We start from the raw sequence: 27,649 nt of genomic DNA on the forward strand, positions 1-27,649 counted from the left end.
GTCCATCCAATGAGCAGTACTCTCCAAAGAGGCCACACAGCTAAATAACCAATTACCTCGTAAATACGTTATTTAGCATCTTCAAATGGAAAACACACTGCTCTTGTGAGGTCACCTAATATTTGACAGTTTAAAAGGTATTTTGATCTTTGATTGACACTGCACACAGGAGTGGAGATCTCCAAAACACTCTGTAATATTTTCACAAAAGAACACTGAAAAAAATAAGGTGGTGATTCACACTTAATATTTTTAATCTGAACCAATATTATTCTTTTTAGCTTATTGATCCCACAATTTTTAAGTTGAGGCAAATCATTTAGAGTGATTAGGTGAAATACACTTGTTTTATACTGAACTAAATCTATTTTTTAAGTTGTTCTGCTTTTTTGGCAGTTGGAAAGCCATCACGCTGGAATACACAAATGGCCCCTCAAACACAACACACGAACAACCTAAAATATTAAGTTAACTGAAATAGGACTTTTACGTTTATTCCCTCCACCATAACTTACTTTGGTACAAACATTTTCTTTACTTTGATTGAGATCTGAAACCAAATATTTGAAGCTACAACACTAAATTACTAATCTTAAGTTGCTTGAAAGAGAAAATTTACATTGAATGGACAACATCAGTGTTATACTTTTTTCAGTGAAGGTGGCCCTTTGAAAATTAGTCATTTTTTGCCTAGAAAAATAAGTGAAAAATGGCACAATCTAGAAAATATCCCCCACCGAAAAAATTAAGTCCAAATAGTCTTTTCTAAATAAATAAATAAAAATCACCTGATTTGGTAGCCTAATGTTTTTGGAAACGTGGCATTAATGCAAATAACGATGAATGTTCGTTTACTTTGTTTAAACAAAAATGTTACCATGCTGTGTGACAAAATTGTGTCAACACTATTAGAAACTGATAAGCAGAGCTTACAGACTCACTCATTTTTGTCTGAATGGACTTTAAGTCGCTGAGTAATGGCAAATGTTTTTAAACATTATTTTTTAAAGTTAAAAACATTAATTTTGAGTAAAGTCAACATAAGTCAATTAAGTAATGGCAATATACTTTAGAAATGATTTGTGTGAATGGTGCTGGTGTTTTATACAATAAAGTCCTTTTAAGTTGTTTACACATAAATTACTCTTGTAATATCATTAGTTCACTAGTAAGAATACTTAAAAAGCTTTAAAACATGCTCATTTTTACATATATTTGTTCTGTGAATAAGCAACCAAATAGGATTATGCAGTAACAACAAATTTATCCAAATGTTAATGCACATGCACCATTTGTGAAGGCTCACAGTTGAACATTTAAAAGCAGTGCTGAACACTCAAAAAATACTTTTTTCTGGATTTACTTAACTGTGTTTTGTCAACAATTTCTACAAACCTGAGATGTGTAAATTGTAAGTAAAACTTTTTAGTATTGTCTCCATAAATGAATACACTCAATCAGCACAATGTGGTCAGGTTAGATCAAATACATTTTCTTAAGTTGCAGAAAGTAAACTAACACAGCCTCAACATTGTTTTATCTTACTAGATTTAATGTATGAACTGAAAATAAAAGTTACATGACAGCTGCAGTAGTGAGAAACACACACACACACACACACAGAAAAAGCCATGTAAACCCAACAATAACTAAATAAATAAATAAATACCACACACAAATCCCTAAAATCTTCACCGGGTCACATTTTTCAATAGCCTTTTGAAAATACAATACAATTACTTGTACAGTATTTCTAATGGTTTCCTGTGGAATTACACCATATTAGTAAAACACAATCTCTGCCACCTGCACTCCTCCTTTTCAGTAACACTTCACGTTTTGCCCTGTGGTCTCTATTTTCCTTAATTGTATAATTTATCTATGATGATTGTTACCTTACTGACCTATAGTGACTTGGTTCTGTTTAGTCATCCTTTTCATAGAGTGGAACAACAATTTCTAGGTTCCAGTCTTTGGCAATTTCCCCAGTGTGGCGTGATTTGTGAAAAGCGTGTATCATGAGTTTTTGTGTGCACACTAATCTCTTGAAGCACTCACCCTGTTATTTGGTCCCAAGCTTTTTTCTCCCCCCTTGGTTTCAGCCTTTGCCGTATAAACAACACATCTCTCTCAACAATTTCCAAATCTTCAGTCACCTCATTTTCAGTTCCTGTCACTGTTTAGTGGTTCCTCACGTATAAAAACTTCAGAAAAAAAAACAAATTTAGAGCCGTTGCTATTTCACTCTCTGGATATTTTAGTTTTCCCATAATACACCGAATACATTTAATTTACTTCCTCCCTGATTTATTTGTTTTTTACTTCTAAAATACCGTAAGACTCTTTTTGGGCCTGCTTTTACTTTTTCTGCAATATTTCAGTCTAAATGCCTTTCAGCTTTTCTAATATCCATGTTAAACGTTGCTGTTATGATGGCTATGGTTAGCACTGAGGCTGCTTAAATGTCTTATGTACTGTTTTCTTGTGGTTGCCTCTTTTGTTAGATCCTTGTTTATCCAACAAAGTGCTCTTTGTAATTTATTGGTTTATTTATTTATTTATTTATTTATTTATTTATTTAATTTATTGGTTCTAAAATTTCATAATGAAAAAAAATCCTATAATTCAGTAGCCTCAACCCTCCTGAATTCAATCCTGATTATTTCAGAATTTAAAAGCAAACAATAAAAAAAACACAACGTACACAAACACTAATAGTTCCTGATTACTTCAATGAAATCCTGTTTTTATGTTCTGCCATTTCTAAAGATATCTCTGATATTCATCTATATATATAATTCACTGAGGGCACGCAAGACAGTGAGTGCAAGCAAGACAGAGCCCCGCCCGCCAACTGTAGCCATCCTACCGCGTCATAGGATATGCACGACAGAGCCACGCATGCCAATTGTAACCGTCCTCCCGAGTCCAGCGTCGCTCTCGAGGCATGCAACAACTCAAAAAACAAAGCCTCAGTCGCTTTCGTCTGTGCAAAAGTCCACATGCACCTCTGAGCCATGTTGACTTTACACCGCATGCAAGACAGAGAGCCACGCCCAATAACTCACAGAGCCCCACCCACCAACTCTAAGACTATGGGATACGCACGCATTTAGTGTATAAATGGATATAAATAATTGCATGTAAATGATTTGCCAAAATCTGTTGCATGTAAACGATACTATTTAAAACGTTATTGTTTTTTCATCAGAAAACCCGATTTCCACATCTACTGTACCTGTATTAGTTTAAATGGCACTTTTACCACTCGCAATAGGACGGACGCGCTGACTTATCGTGTCGACTGGGCAACACAGTGAATGTGGCATCTTTTTTATATATGTCTATGTTTTCCGTAGCCTGCTACAGGACTCTCTCGACCATTGGCATTGGTTTCACTCCTTGCTATTTTCGTTATACTGCGACGGTTGTTTCCTAAGCCTTTGTTATACTGAATTCCTTTCTCACTGTTTTCCGTTCCTATTCTTACACCGCCATATGCTACGGCGGGCTTCAGCTAGTTTACTATAATACCTAAAACTGAAGTTTTTTTTTGTTAATTTTAAAGAAATTAATTGCGGGGGCGGGGTGTGTCTAAAACCCCCCTGACTATAATGTGGCACATTATTTATTTGAAGAAGACACAAGTTCAATGTTCTTAATGTGTAAACCTCTGTGCCAGATGTGTCAAGCTCTGATCCTGCTAGGGCTGCAGTGGCTGCAGGTTTTCATTCTAACCCTTTTCTTAATTAGTGACCAGTTTTTGCTGCTAATTAACTTCTTTTACCTTCATTTTAATTGATGTATTATATAAGACTCAGAACCACTTAACTGTTTTTTTTTCCTTCAATTAGCAGAAAAACATTAATGAAATTCAAAACAAGCCACCACATGACCAACTAACTTGTGCCCATCATACACTGTCTGAAAATAAAGAAAGATGAATGTCTCAGTAATCGTGATCTGCACTTTTCCACAAAACATTTTGTTGGTGCTCTTAGAAAAAAGAAAACCAATAGTTTTGGAAAAGTCTGCTGTGGCAAAATAAAAACACTAATGAGCTATGGAATTAAATAATGGATTTAATTATCCATTTGAATTGGCTACTAATTAAGACATTGGTTGGAATAAACTTGGTTAGAATCTGAGGCTGTGATTTAGCTGGTCACATGTAATTTTTTGTTTGGCTACCATTTAAGGGAAAAAATAATTCAGAGGACTGTGCATTACAAAAATAAGGCAATTAAAAGAAGTCAGTTAACAGAAGAAATTGGTCACTGATTAAGAAAGTGGCAGCCACTGCGACCCTCCAGGATTGGAGTTGAACCCACTGCTGTATGTATGCTGTATTTTATGCTCATCCCCATCTCTATTATTAGCTAGATGTATTGCTAATAGTATCCTAATTGTGTGCAGCTAAATATGTGCTTTACACATTTGCTCTTAATGCTTTTATCATGAGGGCAGGCAGTTTTAAATATTAACTTCAAACGTCATTTTACTAGTAGTTGTATCAAGTTTTACAAGTTTTGGTAGAAAAACAGGTAGTTTTGTATTTATTGATAATTTACAACTAAAAGATTTCAAAAATCATGAAGGCATTTGCAGGTATCTAACCAGAATGTCTTTGGAATAAAGACACACATTTGAATGCAGAACATTTCTTCTTATTAAGCAGGCTTCCACATAACAGCTCATTACTGTACATATAAAGAAATACAAATATGTTATGGCTAAGAGACATGTAAAATAAATACAAAAATACAACTTTGAAATACAAAAAGAGAAATATCATTAAATACATACAAAGAAATGCACATGTTTTATTTTATTTTAATTCCAGCTGTCTTATATTGGTCACATTTTGAAATGGATCCATGTATAGAGAAGCAACAGGTTCATTTTGATAGAAAATGACTAAAATATGCCCATCATATGTCATGACACAGGGAAAGAAAACCAGAAACAAAATATTATCAAATTAAAAAATTGAATAAGAGAGCAAGACAAGCAATTTTAGCAATGCTAACAGTTATACAATATGGTGAAAGAGAAAGTGTGACTTCTTGTGTGAGTCTTCAAGTGTGAAGTCTTCGGTTTGATTTAAATGTTTAGATCACTTGGGTCCTCATGTAAAATGCCATGCGTAGAATTCACCCTAAAAAATAGTGCACAGACAAAACTGGAAATGTGCGTATGCACAAACAAATCCTTTTGCATAAAACTGTACGTAAACCAAGTTCCACACACTTCCCCTTTATTAATCCCAATGAGCGTAAAATGTAACACACATGCACACGCCTACAGCCCCACCCCAACTCCTCCCAGAATTTTGCTTATTTGAATATGCAAATCAATATAAATAGACCCTTTTATCCAGTGTTTTGTTAAAAGACAATAATAAAAGCATGTAAAAAAAAAAGTATTTCTGCGAATGTAAAATGGAGGGAAGGAAAAATGTACTTTGGATTAAGCAGTGGTATAGTTCAGAATGTCAGATATCAAAGTCACCGTGAAAATGCAGCTTTTACCAATAATATACCCACTGTGACCAAATGCATGCATTGAGAAGGCAATTGTTTGTGGTAACGTTCCAGAATTATAAACCATTCTGTCACCACTGTAAACACATTCTTAATGCTACAACTCAGTTTTTAGTTCCGGTGTACTCATTTAGCAAGTCACCACACACACATATCTTCGAGTGTTAGTCCGGTCCTCACTGTGACCACACCTGTCTCATTTAAAAGCAACGTTTTAGTCATCCATCAGAACTCTGTGGGCTAATGCAGCAAAAGACATGACATTTGTTTGAGCAAACTTAACCAAAATCAAGCACTCACTGCTCAGCTGCTTCTAATATTTAAAAGTTACAGAAACACATAAAGAAGTAACAACAAATGAAACAAGAAAGAGCACAAAGAGTAAGAGGCTGTGGGAGACGAAGAAAACAAAGAAATATTTCCAATAAAATGAAAGTGTGGTGGCTCTGAGACTAAAGATCTGCGCTTGTATCCAGATGGTTGCCTGTTCGAATCCCGGTCACTGCCAAAAGAGATCCTACTCTGCTGGGCCCTTGAGCAAGACCCTTAATCTTCAATTGCTCCAGGGGCGCTGGACAATCTCTGACCCCAAGGGGTATGTGAAAATGAACAAATTCCTAATACAATAAATTGTATAAGGTGAAATAAAGAACAAAAAAAAAAGCTATTGTGGTTAACAATGCAACCAACCATGGTGAGAAGCTGGAATCATTTTGCCATCTGACTTTTTTATGTTTAGGTTGCAGTTTTGAGATATTTCCTCTATAATTCATAGAAGACCATCTAATGGTGGGAGAAACCATCTCTTCAATGTAGAACAAGGGACAGAAATAGCATGATTCTGACAAATAATACCATAAAACGAAAAGAAATCAAAAGATGTGCAAAGGAGGACAATGGCATCTTCCATAACATTCAGTGTGTTGTATATCCATCATTGTTTTAGGGTATCACAGTAAACATTGAGTTAGGCTTGTGAATAAATTGGTTATTCTTTGTTAATTCTTGTGGTGGCCACCACAATTTTTGTTCTTAGTTGCTAATAAATAAAAATAGATTTAACAAAAAAGGGCATTGGAGTACTGAAGTGGAATAGACTGCTGCAACAAAATAGAAATAGAAATAGAAATGAGATCGACTGTTACAACAAAACTACAATTTCCTGTACTACTGTATTGAGCCCGGGATATTATTTAGTGTGCGATGAGCAGAAAGTGTGAGGCTTTAGTGGATTTTTCTTACTCACTAAGCATGGAGCTAAATTTATTTATTCCAATAAAGTGGGTGAAAATTGCTGTCTTAATTTTGGGGTGGGAGGTGGGTAAGCCATATGCAGTTTATCATATCGTTTACAGTGTAAGTAAGTATTAGAGTGAAACAGTTCATCAAACTCAGTTATTTGATTACGCAAAAGTAAAACTTACAAGCTGACTTCATGTGTGGTTAATACTAATAACAACTGTGCACACTGCTTTAGTAAAACTGAAAGACTGATAAGAGTTTTGCATGGTTGTTTTAAAAGCATTAAGTTCACTTGTTTGCAACTGGGAGTGATTAAGTTTGTAATGTTATTACAGCAAGGGGTTAGAAGATTATGACAAAATGTGACTTTTTTTTGCCAAAACATTGCAACATCACTTATTTATGACCCTGCACATGCAGGTTAGGCGGATTGGTGATGGTAAATTTCCCAAGGAATGTGTGAGTGTATTCAGATCGACTGTTGCCCTGATTTTTCCTGCCTTGTACCTGATGTTTCCAATAAAAAAAATAGTGGGAGCGAAACCTTTCGGCCAAAGAGATTCTAAATTCAGAGAGTACTTCTATATCTTCAGGCTTTCATTCCAACTAATTTCACAAATCACTGGGGTCCTGCTTATGTTATTCTTTTCTTATTCTGTTTTCTGAAAAATGCTCTAGTGTGTCTGCATTTAGAACAAATTCAGAAATGTTTTTTCTTCATCATAGTTTTAAACATTGTTGTCGACCGGACAGGAACACGGACAAAATGTTGCAGTGACAACCAGGTCATTTGTTTGCTTAATGAAAAGAACAAGCGCTAGATGGCAGAGAAACTAACAGAAATACAGTGTGACGTGACTTGCCACTGCATGGGCTGTATGGAGTGGAAGCAGTGTTAGGGTGGAGTTTTGGGGGAGCACACTTTGTAAAGGCTCAGGGCAGACTGAGTGACAGGGATCACAATTAATTAATGGCGCATGGAGAAAAGGGGATGGGGTGGTCGGAAGTGGTAGTTGTTGCTGGAGCGAAAGGAAGACAGCATCAAGTGGTGAAAGGAGCGAACAGTTAAAAGAGCAGGCAAGGGGTAGATATGATGAAAGCTGGTTATTTTTATTATTTTGGTGATTTTCCCGTGACCCAGACAATGGGTGGCAGTAGGCCACCGTTTATATTGCAGCATATCCCATAAAAAGCCAGTCTGCATTTAGAAGACTCTACCCGGACAAGCAGATCATGAGTGTGTTTTGTTCAATTTGAAAGCCATTGGTTAATGCAAGGATGTGGTCAGATGGAGTTGCACTCATCTGGCATCTTCTCAGAGCTGCCATGGGTGGAAACTGAGACAATTTGGAAACGGGGTGGCCTTTGACGAGCCTGGATTGCTACCCTCTGATGCACATGAGTGACACCTTTTTTTTTAACATGTTAATTTTAACTTATTTTGTAGAGGTTGATCCTTAAATTGTACCAAATATCGACGACTAGTGTTGAGCAGTACAGACACAGGTGCATATGACTCCAAGTATTAAAGCAGAGCCGCTATTTCATCCATCCATCCATTATCCAACCCGCTATATCCTAGGAGCCAATCCCAGCTAACACAGGGCGCAAGGCAGGAAACAAACCCCGGGCAGGGTGCCAGCCCACCACAGTCTTTACAGTCTTATTAAGAGAAAGTTATCAGACTTGAATATAAAATGCCTGGCAGACAACATACAGCATATTACTACCTGAACTACTCCTTGAAAATATTTATTTTGTACCATTAGAAGATATAAAAAAATGTTTCTCACCGTAAGCATTGATATCACCATAAATGAAAACTAAAACTATGACAAAAACCTTAAGAACATTAGAACAATGAAGATGACAAGAGGCCATTCAACCCAAAAAATCTTGTTATTTCTATCGACTTAATTCTTCTAAAATAACAAAGCTTAGTTTTGAAAGTCCCTAAAGTGTTACTGTCTACCAAACCACTTGGTAACTTATTCCATGTGTGTATAGTTCTCTGTGTAACGAAAAACTTCCTGAAGTTTATGCAAAATTTACCCTTAAGTTTCCAGCTGTGACCCTGTGTTCTTGTTCTCAATCCACTGTACTAATTCACATCATAGCTTTAACACTAAAATTCCTGAAGCCTACGAAAAAACGCGTAATCCCGGGCCATCTTAAAATTCCCTCTCACCTCCTCATCAGCGTCTCATTGTTACATTAATTTGCGTGCTAATTGGTAATAAAAGGCTTAGCTAAATAGTCCTCGCGTTCAGTCCTGTGGGCACCCTTAACTGCCGGTGTTCATTCCTTCTGGTTTTAACTTGACTCCTACCTTTATTCAACAAGCTGTTACTTCTCAGTTTCTGCTTTTTTTTGTGTCAATCCAGAAATTACAAAATATGTTTGCTAAATAATTACGGGAAAAGTAAAAAAAAAAACATTTGTCTGTGTGTGTGACATTAATTTTTGTTCCTGATTTTTTTTGTTCTTTGTTCTTGGCTTTTAAGGTTTTGCTCTTTTGAGTTTTGCTTATTTAAGCCTTTTTATTAATTATCTCACACGTGACTTTTATACTAACTAGCTGTTTCCCTTTATTGTCAAACTTATGTCTGCACTGCTCAATACTAATGGTCAGTAATTTGAATACAATTAAGGAAGTACACTCCAAAGGAAAATGTGAATTAAAGAGAATATGATAAAAAATAAGTTAATATATAAAGATATGGCAAACAATGCAGATTTCGGATTTTTGTTTACATGTAAATATACTGACATTTTTCTGAATGCAAAATAAGAGAAGGCAAAGACTAAACAATTAAATAATTTAGAAGTGGGCCTGAAGCGTTTATTTGTGAAAACTGGTTGGAATGCACAAACACACACACACACACACATTAGGTTGAAGTTGATGAGATGCTTTCCATATAAGTTGGCTATTTACTCACTAGCTACATACTTCAATTACCCGTATTTAGCCAGTAGATGTCACTGAAGAGCTATTATTAAATGTACTGTAAAAATTAGACTCACCCTTCCTCATCATTGGCTATGGGCTCAAATTTTCTCTTTTGAACCGTCTCAAAATTTTAACACAGACATATGAAAGTACATATGCTGGGACAGAAGACATGTTACTGTGGTCCTTTTATCCTTGGTCCTCTGAATGTGGCACATGGGGAGATTTGGTCAGACACAGTGCATTCTATGAAATTGCTACAGATTATCTTTTCTTTATTACACCATCAATGAAAGATGGCACTGGAATATTAAAATACATTTATTATACTACATATATGCAGATTTACAAGAAATTTCACCATGGAATTTTTAAAATGTGGCACTCTGGTCATGGCACATTGTGATATATTTCTTTAGATTTATCGTTACTTTTATACACAGTCTTAAAACAATGACACTGAGGTGTAAAATACAGTTTTTGAAAATCATTTTCATCATTCTGAGCCTGTGTACAAGAGAAAAGATAAGTCTGTAACAGTTCTGCAGAATGTGCCGCGAGTACATCCTAGAATGCTGATGCTAAAATAAGCAAACATGACAAGTTTTCATTAGGTCATCTTTCAGATTAATGTGCCTTTAGTTGTTAACCTTGCTTGTTTACATCTTTTTTGTTCTTTAGAGTACACTTCCAAATTAGACTAGACATCTTAACAGCCAGAAGACACAAAACACCTTTAAAATGCACCACATTTAACATGTATTACCTCTAAGTATCTGCCATACCCATCACAGCTTATGCCAGTGTTTCTCAAACTCTAGGTATTTGTGACCCGAGTTTTCATAACAGTTTTAATCGCGCCCCCTAACGTTTTCTTGAAACCCTAATAAAATGTATTCCTATATTTTTTGCTGCTGATACACCACTACAAGTTTACAATTTCCCTACGAATAGCAAAATTACACCACATATGGCAACATTCCTGTCCCCCTAGGGGGGCGTGCCCCACAGTTTGAGAACCGATGGCTTATATTTCTTATGTAGGAGAGGCATTTGCCATATAAACTGGACAGTTTCCATACAAGCAAGACATTTGCAAATAAATTTTGGTATTTGCTATTTTGCACTATAAAAACAGTTGGAAAAAAAGAGAAATTTTTCACTTGGCATCCTCTTAAACATATTAAACAAATGAGTAAAAAAAGAAGGAAAACTTAACTGAGGCATAATCAGTCTTAAGAATTATTGGCATTATCCACAGACATTATTTTAATTTTTCTCAAAATGAATACTTGTTCATCTTCAAAAAAATGTCATACCCATTTTCCCAACACACAGTTGTATTAAGGTAAACATGTCTTATATGTATGTTATAACTTTGCACACTATGTTGCCAGGGAGTAGCCCATGCCCAAACCCTTGCTTATTTTTAAGTAGTGTCCATTTTTGTACATACTTCTGATGCCCCAACAGCGTGGTCTCCAAAGCCCCTGGCAGCATCTCTTGAACCCAACAGGGCTGTCCCGAACTCCAGTCCAATGGTGCCCTGTGGGAATCTGAGGCACCACTGCACTCCAGAGAAACTGCCATCTAGCATTCCACTTCTTGAGCGTCCAGGTCAGGCTGGGCTGCTGGCCATCTCTTACATTTCCCCTTCCCTCAGCTGAGCACTATGGAGCGAAGTATCCTGTCCTGTGAGGGATTTCGTTCTCCAGGAGGAGGTGTCTGCATTGGCCGGTCTTTGGGTTTGCCGTGAAAAACACAAGCAAGAGAACTGCGGGGAGATGTGATGTTGATGTCCTCCCTGGCTTTGAATGGATGTCTTCTCCACAGCTGGAGGCATTCATAGCACAGCGACCTCCCTCCTGACATGCAGGTTTGGGAGCAGGCTGGAAACACCTGCTCCGCATCTCGCCCAGCTGAGGGTGGACCATCTCCCTGCCCCCAAGGAAAGCATCCCTCTGATGCATGTGAGCGCACTGGCTCATGCATTGCAATATCAGGAGATCTTTATTTTTCTCTGCAGATCTTCTTTTTATTCTGGGGTATACTGACAGTCTGGGTCTCTCTATGATATAAAGAGAGACCTTGTATTGTCTGTACCCATCTTGATTTGTGTGCAATCAGCGCCGGACTAGCGAGGGTCTGGACAGCCCATAAATCGGCAATATGTAGCCGCTCTGACTTGTCTGAACCCTCCCCTTGGTGAATGGTCATCACCCCTCTATCAATTGAAGGACTCAAGGCTACTTGGCACCCACTATTGATTAATTGTGGGGCTCCTTCGCTTTGCGTCACCCTTTCTTGTATGGTACCGGTAAGACCGCCAAAATAACCTTATGAGGAACTCCCAGGCCAAGTCATTGCAGGTACTTCTGTACCTGTTGCAAGGGCACCTTGGCCATCCTCCCCAGCTCTTCAATTATCTTCCTAATGTTGTGGATAATCTGTAGGAATGCCTATACGGGCTGAAGCAACCTTTCCAGCTCCCGCACATCAAAATAATTAGATGACAGGCTCATGCATTCATAAACTCCACCTCCTGGCCATGAGCAGGCAAGCATGCTATTTCCCTGTGCAAGCAAAGTCAGGTCTCGTGTGGGATCCAGGGAGTTGGAGTTTCAGGGTTTGGCTTGTTGCCGACTGTGATCCACCTGTATTAATGTATCAGCAGATCATTCAGTCATCCCCGTCCTTACTTTTATTTGCGATGGCTCGATCCTTGCTCACCTCCTTCTTTTCTTTCTGAGAGTCCGAGTCCATCAGTCTGGGTTCTTGGCAGATTTTGGGCCACCATTGACCTTCTCTGGCCCAGAATTCCTCAGGGCTGGTCATGTGTCCCTCTCCAGTACTCAACTGGCTGAAGTCATCAGCGCTCGGATGCCTTTTGGGGTTGCCATCGCCTTCAGGAGTATATTCTGCTCCTTGCCGGATCTGCAGATGTTTCTCCTCTATTAAATACGAGCATGGGACAAACTTGATTAAATCAAGAAACCTCTCAATCCCCTCCCTGGCATGTACCTCTTCCTGGATGCATCCTGATAAGCATAAAATGTTCCCCATCTGATCTCCCACAATGACAATGTCGGGTGCCTGACATCTCAGTGTGTTCTCGATCTGCCTTGTTTTCTTCTACATTCCGGACTGGTATGGGCGGGTTCCCTCGTGCCGCAGAGCTGTCATGTTGGGGTGTGCCCACAATTAATTTATTATTTGCAGGTTCCTGCCAACAGATGGCCAGTAATCCTATTGACGATGCTACTTAAGGACACTAGAGGGCACTGTTGCTCCTCAAATCCAACATGACAGACACCAGGCAGAAGTTCAAAGCACCAAGAGCTTGTTTATGTTAATACTTAACATTGTTATAGCTAAATAAACAAATTCAGAATATTTATTCTTATCTTTGTCATTTGGATTTACTTTCATCTAAGCTGGGGACTTCACTCTACCCCTCCTAATCTGCCCACACGGATTTCCTACAGCAGAGAGTATCTATTTCAATGGAACTCACATAAACAGACATATCTACCACCCAATTCCTCATCAGATCTCAGCACTGTTATTAACAGCATAACTTGTTATTATACTCATGTAACCTGGAAAGAACGAAAAAAGGGAAAAAGAAGTGGTACTGACTGTTATAATGGGGAATGTTTAATTGCTCCACAATAAAGTGGATGAACTTCAGTCGTATATATGCTTTCAGAACGATTACAGAGATGTGTGCGTTTTGGCATTTACAGAGACCTGGATGAATGGAAATGATTTGGATGACTACTTGACAATTGACGATTCACAAGGCAGAGGTGTCTGCCTTTATATAAATAAACAATGGTGTAAAATGGTGGTGGTTAGAGAAAAACTGTGCATGAAAGATGTGGAACTTCCATCTGTCTCACTACTACCCATTTATCTGTGAATCTTCTGTGAATTTTCACAGATTTTCATCACGCTTGTGTATATTCATCAGACGGCAGTGGTGTGCGAGGCCAGAGTGATACAGAAGCTTGAATCGCTATCTCCTGACTCCCCAAACTTAATTTTGGGAGACTTTAACCAATGTTCATTGAACAAAACACTTTGCAATTTTTACCAATATGTCACTTGCCCAACTTGTCACAACTGAGTACTCAACCAGTGCTACAAGAACATCAATGGCGCTATTGAGTTGAGAGCAAAACCGTCTCTGGGTCTATCTGCTCGTTACTGTGTCCAGCTTATTCCAATCTATAAACCCTTCTTTAAGAGAGAAAAGCCAGAAAACAAACATTTTAAAGTCTGTTGAGTGCCTGTGTCGCTGTTTTGAGTACACTGACTGGTCAGTGTTTGAAAAATCCTGTGCTGACATTAATGAACTGAAAGATAATGCAAGCTGTAACATGCAGTTCTACGAGGACACCACAATATCCACAAAATCAGCTATAATATATCCTAACAACAAGCTGTGGATTACCAGAACATTAAAGAAATTGATAACCCGAAAAAATAGGGCATTTCAACATGGAACATTAATGGAACAGAAGGATTTACAGAAGGAAGTGAAACAAGAAATAAAGCAGGCAAAGCTAAAGTATAAGGATGGGATAGAGAACGAACTTTGGACTGATTACCTGAGGTCATTATGGAATGGCATGAAGATGATGACTGGCATTCATACAAAAAGCAATAATCGAGTTGAACTGGCAGGGGTCAAAACTGACTATCAGTTGGTGCAAAATGTGAATGAGTTCTATTCAGGATTTGAAACACAGGATTTTACTTCAGAAGTACATCAGCAAAAGAACAGACTGAGCACTGGAGCCAGGAGTCAACACTTCTTTGACCAGAATGATGTCAGAAACGGTCCTTAAACAAACACAAATCAGAAAAACCTTTGGTCCAGATGGAATAAGTGGCTGTCTGCTTCACTACTGTGCAGAGGAGTTTTCTCCATTATTCCACTCCATATTTTAAATGTCCTTGGATGTACAGCAACTGCCCAGCCTATGGAAACAGGCAACTATTATTCCATTGGCAAAAACTGCACACCCAAAGCATGAAGTGACTCCAGACCAGTGGCATCAACTTCTCATATCATGAAATCCTTTGAGAAGTTAATTAAGAGACAACTACGTAACAAAACGGAGGCTCTTCTGGACCCTCACCAATCTTCATACTGAGCAAAGAGGGGAGTGCAGGATGCCACAGCAACACTTTTGAATTTACTGAATGAGCACTTGGAAGGATTAAAAAAATATGCAAGATTGCAGTTTATAGACTTTTTGTCAACTTCTAACATGATCCAGCCACACATTTTAGTTGAGAAACTGGTTAATCAGTTCTGTTTGGGCCCTAACTTGGTGAGGTAGATTGTGGACTTTTTAATAAACAGAACATACAGAGTGAGTGTCAATGGCTCTTTCTCTGATAGCCTAAGTACATCTGTGGGTACTCCGCTGGGTTGTAGTTTATTTCCTCTTTTATTTATTTTGCATACAAATGACTGCAGGAGTTTACACAAGGATAGGCATATCCTGAAATCTGCAGGTGACTATGAACCTGTTTTCAATGTGTTTGTACAATAGTGTGATCACTCTAATTTACAACTTAATATTTCTAAGAGTGGGTTGGCACCCTGCCCAGGATTGGTTCCTGCCTTGTGCCCTATGTTGGCTGGGATTGGCTCCAGCAGACCCCCATGACCCTGTATTCGGATTCAGCGGGTTGGAAAATGGATGGATGGATGGATATTTCTAAGACAAAAGATATGGTTGTAGATTTCAGGTGCTCTCCACCATCCACTCTCTCAACTTTAATATAAGGGGAGACAGCAGAGAAGGTAGACCAATACAAATAGCTAGGAATAATCATTGATAACAAACTAAACTGTGATTTGAACACAGCGTAAATCTGTAAATTACTTTGCATGACTTTTCTTTCTTAGAAACTCAAATGTTTGAAAGTGGACAAAACCATAATGACACTTTTTTATAAGTCCTTTAATTAAATCCATTGTGACATTTGTTTTTATCTGATGGTTTGGCAACCTCAGCAATAAGAATATAAATGATCTTAACATCACAACAATTAGTAGTAAAATTATTGGTTCACAGCAGACGTCTGTCACTGACATGTATTGCAAACGGGTTGAAAAGAAAGCCAACTCAGTTCTGTCGGACAGTAGCACTTCTCTTTGCTGTAAGACTATACTTCCTTAGAAGGCTGGTGTCCTTCAACATCTGCAATAAGATGCTGCAGATGTTCTATCAGACAGTTTTGGTGAGTGCCCTCTTCTACGTGGTGGTGTGCTGGGGAGGCAGCATAAAGAAGGACACCCCATGCCTGGACAAACTAGTGAGGAAGGCAGGCTCTATTGTATTGTAGGCACAGAGCTGGACAGTTTGACATCCGTGGCAGAGCGACGGGCGCTGAGCAGGCTCCTGTCAATCATGGAGAATCCACTGCATCCTCTGAACAGGATCATCTCCAGACAGAGGAGCAGCTTCAGAGACAGACTGCTGTCACCGTCCTACTCCACTGACAGAATGAGGAGACCCCACACTATGTGACTCTTCAATTCCACCCAGGGGGTAAACGTTAACATTATACAAAGTTATTGTCTGTTATACTTGCCTCACACTCTCCATCTTGCACTTTTTAACTTGCACTGTGTTTTTATTACTCTTTAATTAATTTTGTTTTTTATCAGTATGCTGCTGCTGGAGTATTCTGTTACTTGTGGAGATGCTGCAAAATGTTAAATTCTGCATTATCATTTGTGTATGGTTAAAAGTACAAATTCTTCTCTATATCAATCATGAGTGTGTGATTATGCAATAATATTGGTTGCCAAATGTTATGTGTTTGATTATCTATTGGATCTCTGGAACAGCATCTTCTGTTTTTGTACTTTCCTGATGCAAACTAATTTCCCTATGAGATAATAAAGTCTACCTAAACACTAAATCTAACCCCTATTTTTCTCATTTCTCTAACTTTGTCAAAGGAAACAGCTCACAACATCTTGTAATATCACTAGTCATATATCTAACAATAATATTGATCAGCTTGTATCCATGTAAAAAGTGCCTTATATATACAAAGATTATCTGGATTTATGAGTGATTTGGATATGTCTGCTGTAGGACAGACTGGCGTAGCCCATTTTTCTTTGCTTTGGTGACCATCAGCACAAGTATCAATTGTCTCCTTAGAGGATTTCTTTGGAATGCATTTTCTGGTTCTCATCTGATAAAACAGACTGACCAATCACAGACAAAGTGACATCCAGAGATGCCTTGATCATGCACCATTTAAACATTTGGTCAGTGAACAATGAGCCGTAACTCAATGATTCGCATCCTTGATGGACAAGGCTTTGCGCCAATAGTCAACCAAAAGGTTTGGCTTATGTGCAGCCATTTTACTTGGAAGGGTAACCTAGTGCTGGGCCAGACTGGAATTAAAATTTAGGCTTGGAATTGGCCATCCAAGCCACACCATAGAGGTATAAAAAAAAAAAAGCCATGCCATATAAATGACGGTTTTACCATAGCTTAAAAAAATCAGAAGGTGGTGCAAGAGTTCACTGCGTTCTGCCAGCTCGACATTTCTACTGCCTTTCTACTGACATGAGGATAAAGGGGTCAAGGTGCTCCTGTGTAACTGTAACTGCACAAGCTTCATTGCAAAAGGTTTCATTCACAGGTCACTTGTGTCAGAGACAAGGTCAGCAAAAACTTGTAGCAAAAACCATTGACATAGTAGGCATCAGTCAATAAGCTGTACCGAGACAGGAGGACAAGGCACTATATGGCACAATTTTTGTAAGATGAATAATTTCAATTCATCAACTCCAGGGTCTCATCAGAATCCCAAGGATTATTGTCTGATCTTGAGAACTCCTTCATTATCCTCACACAATAAAAGTTTTTTTTTTTTTTATCTGACAAACAGGTATGTGTGCTAAAACATTGAGCTATAATCATCATCATTATCATCCTTTTATTCATATAGTACTGTACATTTCAAGCAAAAGTGATTACAACATAATAAAATTTACATATCCACACAATCTCATAAAAGTCATCCCCTTGTAAGACAAAATCAATCATAATCACCTCATGGGATTAATAAAGTTTATCTGATCTAATCTAAACATAAACAACAGAGCATGAATTCTGTAGGAATGAACCCAAAATAAATGAAATAAAGTTCAAATATTTAGCAGTGCTGTGCCCATACATAAAACAGATAAAAGTAATGCATTCATATAAATGCTGTAAAACATCATTAGGTGTAGGCCATCTTCTAAAAATAAGTTTTAAGGAGGTATTGAAAAGTTGCAGTGGGTCTGCCGTCCGATATGATAAAAGTATTTAAGTTAGACCAACTAATACTTATGAAAAATATTCATCTTCATATAGACAGAGGTCTGTGAGAGGATGTTTTGTAAATATTAACTGACACCCAGAACACATTGTGCCAAAACTGGTTTAGTTGAATGATAATGTTTATTATTAAACCAGTTTTGCTTGTTAGCAAATGAAACTGTGATTAGACTATACAAATGATTTTGTTTAGGAAATATTACCTGCAATGTGTTCTCATGAAATCAGAACCATTTTGGAGCACAGCCTAACAAAAGCTTAAAAACTACCTAACAGCCATGCAGACCAGCCCAATGAATGAAGCATAGTCCCTTTTGAACACAATTAACAACATAAATTCCAATAGCGGGGGGCTAGATGTGGGGTCCCCACTTGTCCTCCTTGGAGCTTTGAAAGCATATCACAATTATTTTTTTTTTTTTCATATCTGTTAGTAATTATATTGTCACACACGTGCGTATGGGAGGCAGCTAAAGGGCTCAAAAAAGGACAATTCCATGCTGGACCAGGGTATGGCAGAGCACACTAATCCTTTCTCTTTCTCCTCTGCAGACCAAACACGAGAAATTCTACCTGGGCTCAATGACATCACTTCTGGTTCCAGGACCAATACCATCACTTCTGGTTCCATCCAGGATGAAGTCACTTCTGCTTCCTGCCCTGACTATGTCATTTCCCCTGCCCAGCTTTAAAACTGCCATGTTTTGTCTACCTGCAAGTTTTGTTTTAGACTGCTGTCTGTAATGATTTGTAAAACCAAACCTTCATTTTTTGACAGCCAAATTCTAGTATACGAGTAGCCACCCCCAAACCTTTTTGCAATGTGGTCTGAGTCCTTTTACAATATACATTCATCTAAGAAAAACACCTGCAATTTGCTTATTCACACAAATTTATTTTAAGTAACTACAGTACTTCATATTATAAATCGATAGAATTATAAATTTTAAAATATTTGACATGCCCCTATCCTACATGTACAGTACCTTCAGCGCTTTTCCTCAGTATCGTTGTGTGTCTCAACCTCTCTTAATCAGTGCTCCCTTTTTTCAGCTGTGTTCCTATAAAACCTGCTTCTCAGATTCTGCCATTGTAAGACAGCCCATTTGTACTTCCCATCTTCAAAGACAACTGTCAGTCTGCCTCCTACTTCCTTACTCCTCCTCCTTCTCAAGTGTCTCACACTTGCACTTCCTCTTCTTATTGCATCACTAAACCCAAACAGTCCAAACACATCAAAACCAATCTGACCAGAATGCTTGGAGGAACTGCACACTCACAGACCCTGATGTGTTTTATTTTATATATATATAACACAAGCAGACAAAAGGCACAAGTTTCTCCACACAGCACAAATTTATTGAATTGGGGAAGCACTTATCCCTTGCTCCCCACATCAGCACAGTACAATAAAGTACAAATTACCCAGACCTTTCTTTTCTTTCTTCTTGGCTTTGTCTCTCTCTCTCTCTCATCCTCCACTCCTCTGGCAAGCTTTATCTCCCTTCCCCCTGACTTTCTTCTTTTATTCGGATACCTGGGAGTACTTCTGGTGCCCCAACAGTGTGGTCTGGAAGCACTACTGGGTAAGGCAGAAGCCCAACAAAGTAGAGCTCTAAAGCCCCTGGTGGCACCCCTGGAACCCAACAGGGCTGTCCCGAACTTCAACTCCTATGAAGCCCTGCCGCCTTATGACCCGGGGGACATAATGGTAGGGTCAGAGCTTGGTATCAACAACATGAAAGCATGGCAGATACATCCTGCCTTGTATCTACGGTTCAGGCTGGTGATGTAAGGATGTGGGGGACATTTTCTTAGCACACTTTTGGCCCCTTACTACCAATTGAGTATAATTTAAATGCCACAGCCTACCTGAGTATTATTGCTGACCATTTCCATCTCTTTATGACTGCAATGTCCCCATCTTTTGATGGCTACTTCCTGCAGGATAACGCGCCCTGTCACAAAGTTCAGATCAGCTCAATCTGGTTTCTTGAACATGACAAGGAGGTCACTGTACTCAAATGGCCTCCACAGCCACCAGATCTCAATCCAATAGAGCACTTTTGGGATGCGGTGAAACGGGATATTTGCATCATAGACAAATATCGCCGAGAAATCTACAGTAACTGCATGATGCTATCATGTCAGTATAGAACAAAATCCTTGAGGAATGTTTCCAGCATGTTGTTGAATCTATGCAAAGAAGAATTACTGCAGTTCTGAAGGCAAAAGGGGGTTTACTCCGGTATTAGCACTAATAAAGTGACTGGCGGATGTATCTAGCAGCCAACAGTAATTCAAATATCTAACATTTTGCTCACCTCAACACGTCTTCTGCAATTGTTTAAACCACTACCAGGGCCGGCTATGGTAAAATCGCTTTTACAATTAGTTCAACGAGCTAATGTAACATTAATTTAAACATGTATAATGCAAGGGTAATCCTCTGTGTACTCTGACATAAAATTAGTTTTGTAATTTGTCCTTTTATGCCAGAAGTGCTTCTCCATTTTGTTGTGATGTGTACACGAACTTTGAAAAAGCAAATTGCCACAATTCAGATATGTGGCATGTGTGCAGTAATGGAATTGTCCAAGAAGATGTTCACTAAAATTTCTTCTTGGCAAAATAACAGAGAGGAAGAGGAATTTCCAGGAGATGAAATGCAAGGCTTCAAGGGCATCCGGTAGACTTGGCATTTTCGATTATTTGCTACGGACGATGTCATAGATTTAAATAAATCTGTGATTTTGCTGCATTTTGCAGCATCTACATACAAGGCTTTCTTCTGTTTTATTCACTCTCTTTGATTTCCTCCTGGCCATTTTTCTCCTTTGCCTACCCCTTCGATTCATAGCATACTCTTCTCCCATATCCAGTAATGCAAGTTGGAAAAAAAAAACATTGTTCTGGGCACAGGCCAACTTAGTTAAAAGACAAACCAGGTTCATTAGGATTTCTACCAAGCCTCTCAATGGCCAGTCTAGGCCTGTCTGTAAGAGGAGAAGACAGTATCTTTAACAGAGGTAGAATAGAGTGCCGCAAGTCCAAACTTGTTAAATAAAATAAAGTGCATAAGCAAGAGGGAACACATGTAAGGAAACTTGCTTGTCACGCTAAAGTCAGGAGATGACTAATCACTAACAACCCAGCAGATGAAAATGCAAAAGAGAACTACTGAATGTTAAACCTTGAAGACAAACTCCAGTACCACCGGAAACCACAATGTGAGACCAAAATGAAAGAGAACAAATACAGAAAAAATGTGCTAAAAAATTTTTCGAATTGTGCAGGAGAAAGCCAACCCTAAAGGATTGGGACAAAGCATCGCTAACAGTCAGAGTCAAATAAGTGCTTTGATTTTGAGATCTACTGTATTTATTGTAATTCAGAAGTAAGGATAAAACCTTCTAATGTATTTGGGTTATTGGCATCACTGTAACTGAAAAGTAATAACCTTTGTGAAGTATCATTTTTTTTAGGTGTTAAAATTTTATCTTCCTCAATTCAGCATCAACATTTATAGGAACCTCTCTCTTACACACACACACAGAGCAATTGTGTGTGATGGGATAAACTAATGCAGACTATCTGTGAGTAAATTAATGTCACCATCATGGTGCAGATGCTAGAAACTTAATAACTACCTGAAGAACTTATCCATCTTGACCACATTCACTGAAAGATCATAATTTATAAATTATGTGCTTTTTCCTAGATGAGAGATAAAGTTCCAACTAAGCTAGCATAAATATATGTTTTCCTTTGTTTGTTATTGTTGTCTATATATCTTGTGGCGAGTGGCTGGGGGTGGTACACAGCCGGGACGCCCAGGAGGACCGGAGGAGGGCTTATGCCTCCTACAGACAACGAGGGGGCGACCACCCTGGTGGCTTTGGGGACCACGGGAACAGAGCTTAGAAACTCAATCCTATAGGGGCCTGTGGTCACTGCCAGGGGCCGCCCCAATGCCTGAGGAGCCCTGGCCCTCAGCACTTCCACCACACCCGTAAGTGCTGGGGGGAAGAAGACCAGGGACACCCGGAGTGCTTCCGGGTGCGCAGCTGGTACTTCCGCCACACTTGGGAGTGCCAGTGGAAGCTAATCGGGAGGAACCTGGAGCACGTCCAGGTGTGTATAAAAGGGGCCGCCTCCCTCCATTCGATGGCTTGAGTCGGGAGGATGGAGCTCGGGAGCAGAGGAGTGGAGGCAGACCTGAGAGGAAGGCATTGGAGAAAGGCCTGGACCTTGGGAGAGTTTTGGGGTTGTGTGTTTCACCTGTAAATAGTAGTTAGTGTAAATAAAAGTGTTATGGTGCTTAAACGATGTCTACCTGTCTGCGTCCGGGCTGCATACCACAATCTACAGTGCATCTGGAAAGTATTCACAGCGCATCACTTTTTCCACATTTTGTTATGTTACAGCCTTATTCCAAAATGGATCAAATTCATTTTTTCCTCAGAATTCTACACACAACACCCCATAATGACAATTTGAAAAAGTTTACTTGAGATTTTTGCAGATTTATTAAAAATAAAAAAACTGAGAAATCACACGTACATAAGTATTCACATCAATTTGCCATGAAGCTCCAAATTGAGCTCAGGTGCATCCTGTTTCCCTTGATCATCCTTGAGATGTTTCTGCAGCTTAATTGGAGTCCACCTGTGGTAAATCCATTTGATTGGACATGATTTGGAAAGGCACACATCTGTCTACAGAAGGTCCCACAGTTGACAGTTCATGTCAGAGCACAAACCAAGCATGAAGTCAAAGGAATTGTCTGTAGACCTCCGAGACAGGATTGTCTCGAGGCACAAATCTGGGGAAGGTTACAGAAACAACCTGATGGAGCCTGAGAGGTGCTGCAAAGAGGAATGGGCGAAACTGGCCCAGGATAGGTGTGCCAAGCTTGTGGCATCATATTCAAAAAGACTTGAGGCTGTAATTACTGCCAAAGGTGCATCGACAAAGTATTGAGCAAAGGCTGTGAATACTTATGTACATGTGCTTTCTCAATTTTTTTATTTTTAATAAATTTGCAAAAATCTCAAGTAAACTTTTTTCATGTTGTCATTATGGGGTGTTGTGTGTAGAATTCTGAGGAAAGAAATGAATTTAATCCATTTTGGAATAAGGCTGTAACATAACAAAATGTGGAAAAAGTGATGCGCTGTGAATACTTATAGAATGCACTGTTTATTGTAACAGGAGGACGGGTATCCCGGCTGGATTGGAGGATAGTTCATTACTGAAGTGGGAGGCCAGTGCAGTGACACAAGTGGATTGGCTGGCAGGGCAAGGAAATAAATTTGTACCTGGCCGGTATGATTTAATGGATGGATGGAGAAAAGCTGAGGATCAGAAGCGGTTCCATCCCCCAAACATTAGGTGGCAGTGGTCCTCGAATGATAACCCAGTTGGGATACCTACAGGGGTGCTTGGGTGTTGCAGTCCAGAAGTCCAGCCCTGTTTGGGTCCTTGGGGATTGATAGAGGGTGCAATTGGGGGAGGACCTCCCTACTTTTTCAATGGCCCTGAAGTGATTCTACAAAGACACAGCATGGCTCTGGAAGCATTCCCAGGTCTGACTTAAAAGAAATCACACCAGGGAGTCAGAGTTATGAGGCAGTGGGCAACACTCAACGGAAGGAGGAAAGAATTGTGTAATTTGTATTGTAATTGTGGCTACATTTGAAGAGGCGAACATTACAAGGTGCTTTGTATGAATAATTCTATTTTACTGCATGCAAAAAAATGTGTAGTGTGTTACTATGTCTTGCGTTTGAGGCGCCCCCTTGTGGTCACAATATATAGTTGAATATATCCATCTTCATTTGGTTTATTGCAACATTCTCTCTTTCTGACTTCTTACTTCACGACCTGTGGTGACTGTAGATTCCATAAATAACTGCAACAAAGGATATTTTACAGAAGTCATGAGTTTGAGCCTTATTATTCAACACCATGGAAACAATCTGCATTATCTAGTTTCTTCCTGTTGGAAAAAATTTTATTTGCATGCAAAAATAGGATGGTCTGCATAAATGAATGATCCTTTCATTCTCAAAATGGCAAGAACTGTTCTGGGGACAACCTACAAAGTCGGAACTAAAGTGAAGGGCTGTCAGTAATACTGGTTTTACAGAGTTTGCTGATTTTGTGTCTATATACAGTTTGTCACACATAAAAGGAAGGTGTTTTTTTCCTTCTTCAAGACAGTGTGGCTTTCATACCTTGAAGTATAGCTTAAGTATAAAATGTGAAACAAAGTAGTTTTAAGGCTCTAATGGATATGTCAAATAAAACATTTCTGAAAAACTTGAGAGATAAGAAAGGGGAACCAAAGACAGGAAAAGATGAGTTGTTAGAGGCGATTAGTAATGAGTCCTCTGACAGAGCAGTCAAAGTGATTACATTTGATACCAAAGGCAGAGGAGAAACCAGTAGGCTGTGAATATGCAGCAAAATGGGAAACGAAGTACAGAAAACAACAAGATGTTGCTTTGTGATGCAAAGAAAATGACTTGTATAAGGCTGTTAGGCGTATAATGGAGGAGGGTCTGAGTTTTGAAAATAAAATTTAACGTAAGGATGTGGACAGTGTTATAGACAAAAGGGCTGTTATTACTTTAAAGGAGTTAAACTGGATGATATTTTGGTGGAGATTATATGTTTGGGAGAGGATGTTCAGACAAGGTTTGTCACATACAAGGAAGTGTCCAAGGCCATACTGTACCCAAATGGAGACACTTACGCCTGTTTTAGGATGTGTGGGGAAATGAGGAAGGATTATTGCAGAAGTTAAAAGATTCAGTTGTTTTGTCATCTAAGTTCATTTTGAGAGGTGAGGGTCCAGCAGGGAATGGTAGAAAGTGAAGAGATGAAGAAGTGAGAATTTGTACGGGCATGCATAAACTAAATAATCAACACTGTTAAAATAAATAATAAATATCAATAATAATAATAATAATAATAATACATAGACATATTTGTCACATTTGAAACCCATATATACTGTAAAATTCTAGGCTGTAGAATTTACATGTGTTGAATAGAAACATGATATTATAGGTACATTTGTTGTTGTGAAATTGTAAAAAAAATGTATTATGGAGTTGAAGTAACAAGGGTGGGGATTGAGCCACCATGAGACGAGGGAAAGAGAAAGGTTAGAGAGCCAGGAATATAGAGTATTCTGAACAGTGTATTAAAAAAATAACGAAAGAAGAATAATTAAAAGAGGAGAGAATCTTTTTTTTTTTTTTAATCTCTGGAAACATTGCTATGATTTCTTTAAACCAACAGACGTCACTATTTTCCAATACCAATGACTTCATTTTCATTTTCTTTTTTGTAGACCGCATCTTTGCATAGCATATCATGTTGCACGTGGCATGTGTTAAATCAAAACAGAAAAGTCATTCAAATATCAGGAGATCTCTGACAACATCACCTCAGTGCGCCTCCGTCAAATTAGAAGAAACTCTGAACTCCACGGGGCACAGAGATATAGACATCATAATGTACTTAAAATAAGAATACAGACACACTTAGTTAAGGAACAAACCTTACTACTTCAAAAGGGACCCTCACAGTTTATTTACCGCCTAGAGACCAAAGTCACCCGGGCACAAGAAGGTTATTAAACACTACTACCGTATTAACTATAATCTTCCACTTATATTCAGAACAACAATATAAAAGTGTACTGTTTAAAGTCTGCAGCATCGTGAACCATGATGGACCAGCCCCCTGACGATACAATATAAATGCCGTCCGGTGGGAAGAACAATTACATTTGATTAAATTTGATACATTTTATGAATCCCAAATTAATAAATTCAAAAACAAACGGCACAAAGAATTTTTCAATAGTTCAGTCAAGCACTTACGAATGGGTAAAATACAAATTATCTTAAAAAAAAAACAGTGGAAAATGCGTAACAAGACTAGAAAGTGCACTTGTGAAAAACTTGAAACATACCATCAAATCTAGTAAACTGCAAAAGCGTTAAACGTACCACTGACAGCAAACATTCTGCACAACCATAAAATTACATATTAGCAAACTCATAAAAATCTATTGCAATCTACTGATCAGTCACAAGATCAGTCATTAGCTTCCCGTACATCTTTTCATAGTTAAGCTCTCGATTATTCAGTTCGATTCCCTTCGCAGCTTCGCATCTCCTTATCTAAATCATTACAGCAGCATTACTGACCACGGCTTCTACTTAACTGGCAAACTTTGATCATGGCACTCAAATACTATATATTTAAAACATCGCTGATAAACAAGCGCCAATCACCCAATTGCCGCGGGGCAGACTAAATTATTGTTTGCCATGAATGCAGTAACTTATGTAAATAATAATAATAATAATAATAATAATAATAATAATAATAATAGATCTTGAAAACTCACAGCTTTTACAATATCCGAAAGCAACTTGCTGTAAAGAGTTTGGTATAAAGAGTACGTGGCTGTCAGTTGTCAAAGATCCGCTTTTAAATCCTGCCTCTTGCTGCGGCTCCTCCTTGTTTGCTTCTTTGCAGCGTCTGTTCCTGCCCAACTAAAGTCTTTTTTAATGAAGTGAAAGTTTTACACCATCAGTTCAGTCTTCTTTTACGCTTTAGAAGTCCATCTAATTAAACTGTGTATTGTTCATGTGCTTATATGTGTTTACTTTATATACATATTGTGGGTGCAGTGAAGGATGGACGGGTATCCCCTCGGGCAGGGAAGGTGATTCTTTGCCCGGCCCGGAGATTGTAATGGAAGCACTTACACGGATGAAGGCACAACCCGGCCGGGACAAATAAAGAATAAAGGATGTACTGAGTGAAGCTACACACCAGGAGCAGTTGATTCCCACACACAGAAAGTGACAGTATTCCTCTCGGCTTACCCCAGTTAAGGTTGCATAAGACTTGGTGTGAGGAACCACAGCCCTGTCGCAGTCCTTGCTTAAAAGGATCCTGTCGCCTTACCTCAAAGAGTCCCTTGAAACATGTTGTATATTATCTGGGAATGTTCTCACTGGTAATCCTGACCATTAAGATTTGTGCAAACCATAATCTGATGCTGCAAAGAACCTGAAACATGAAGTGCCCAACTTATTTTAATTTATTCTTCACTTCTCTCTCTCTCTCTGATCCTTAGCTGATGGTAGGGTGCGTGTTGTCCTGTATAACTATGTATGTGACAAATAAAGAATCTTGAATCTTGAAATATTAAAATCTTGCAGATGTAGCCCTCATAGACAACTGGCTCCTCCAAACCATCATCTAAAAAGTCCAACATCCAGCAGGACTTGCATTGCACCGGCCTCATTTTTAAAATTTGATTTGGGATGAGTAAAACTGCCTTAACTTTTTTTTTTCTCTTAAAATTAAATTTCTTCTTCTTTTGGCTGCTCCTTAACTTAAATGGCAACACTAAGATCTGCTACAGATATTTTACACCTTTTCCCCCTTAAGCTCCTGTACTGTTCTCCCTCTCAGCTGCCTGCTATTTGTCTTTCTATGAGGTT

General features: G+C 38.6%; 1 protein-coding gene across 1 annotated transcript in view; it reads right to left on the reverse strand.

The window, feature by feature from the left end:
• LOC120536679 (programmed cell death 1 ligand 1-like) overlaps positions 1-19,236 on the reverse strand; it is a 72,936-nt gene extending 53,700 nt beyond the window's left edge. Inside the window, exon 1 of the mRNA XM_039765117.1 lies at positions 19,097-19,236. The gene's annotated coding sequence lies outside the window, so the exon portion shown is untranslated. The remainder of the gene's footprint in view (positions 1-19,096) is intronic.
• Positions 19,237-27,649: the final 8,413 nt, after the last annotated feature.

Source organism: Polypterus senegalus, chromosome 10, assembly GCF_016835505.1.
Source record: "Polypterus senegalus isolate Bchr_013 chromosome 10, ASM1683550v1, whole genome shotgun sequence".
Classification (NCBI taxonomy): domain Eukaryota; kingdom Metazoa; phylum Chordata; class Cladistia; order Polypteriformes; family Polypteridae; genus Polypterus; species Polypterus senegalus.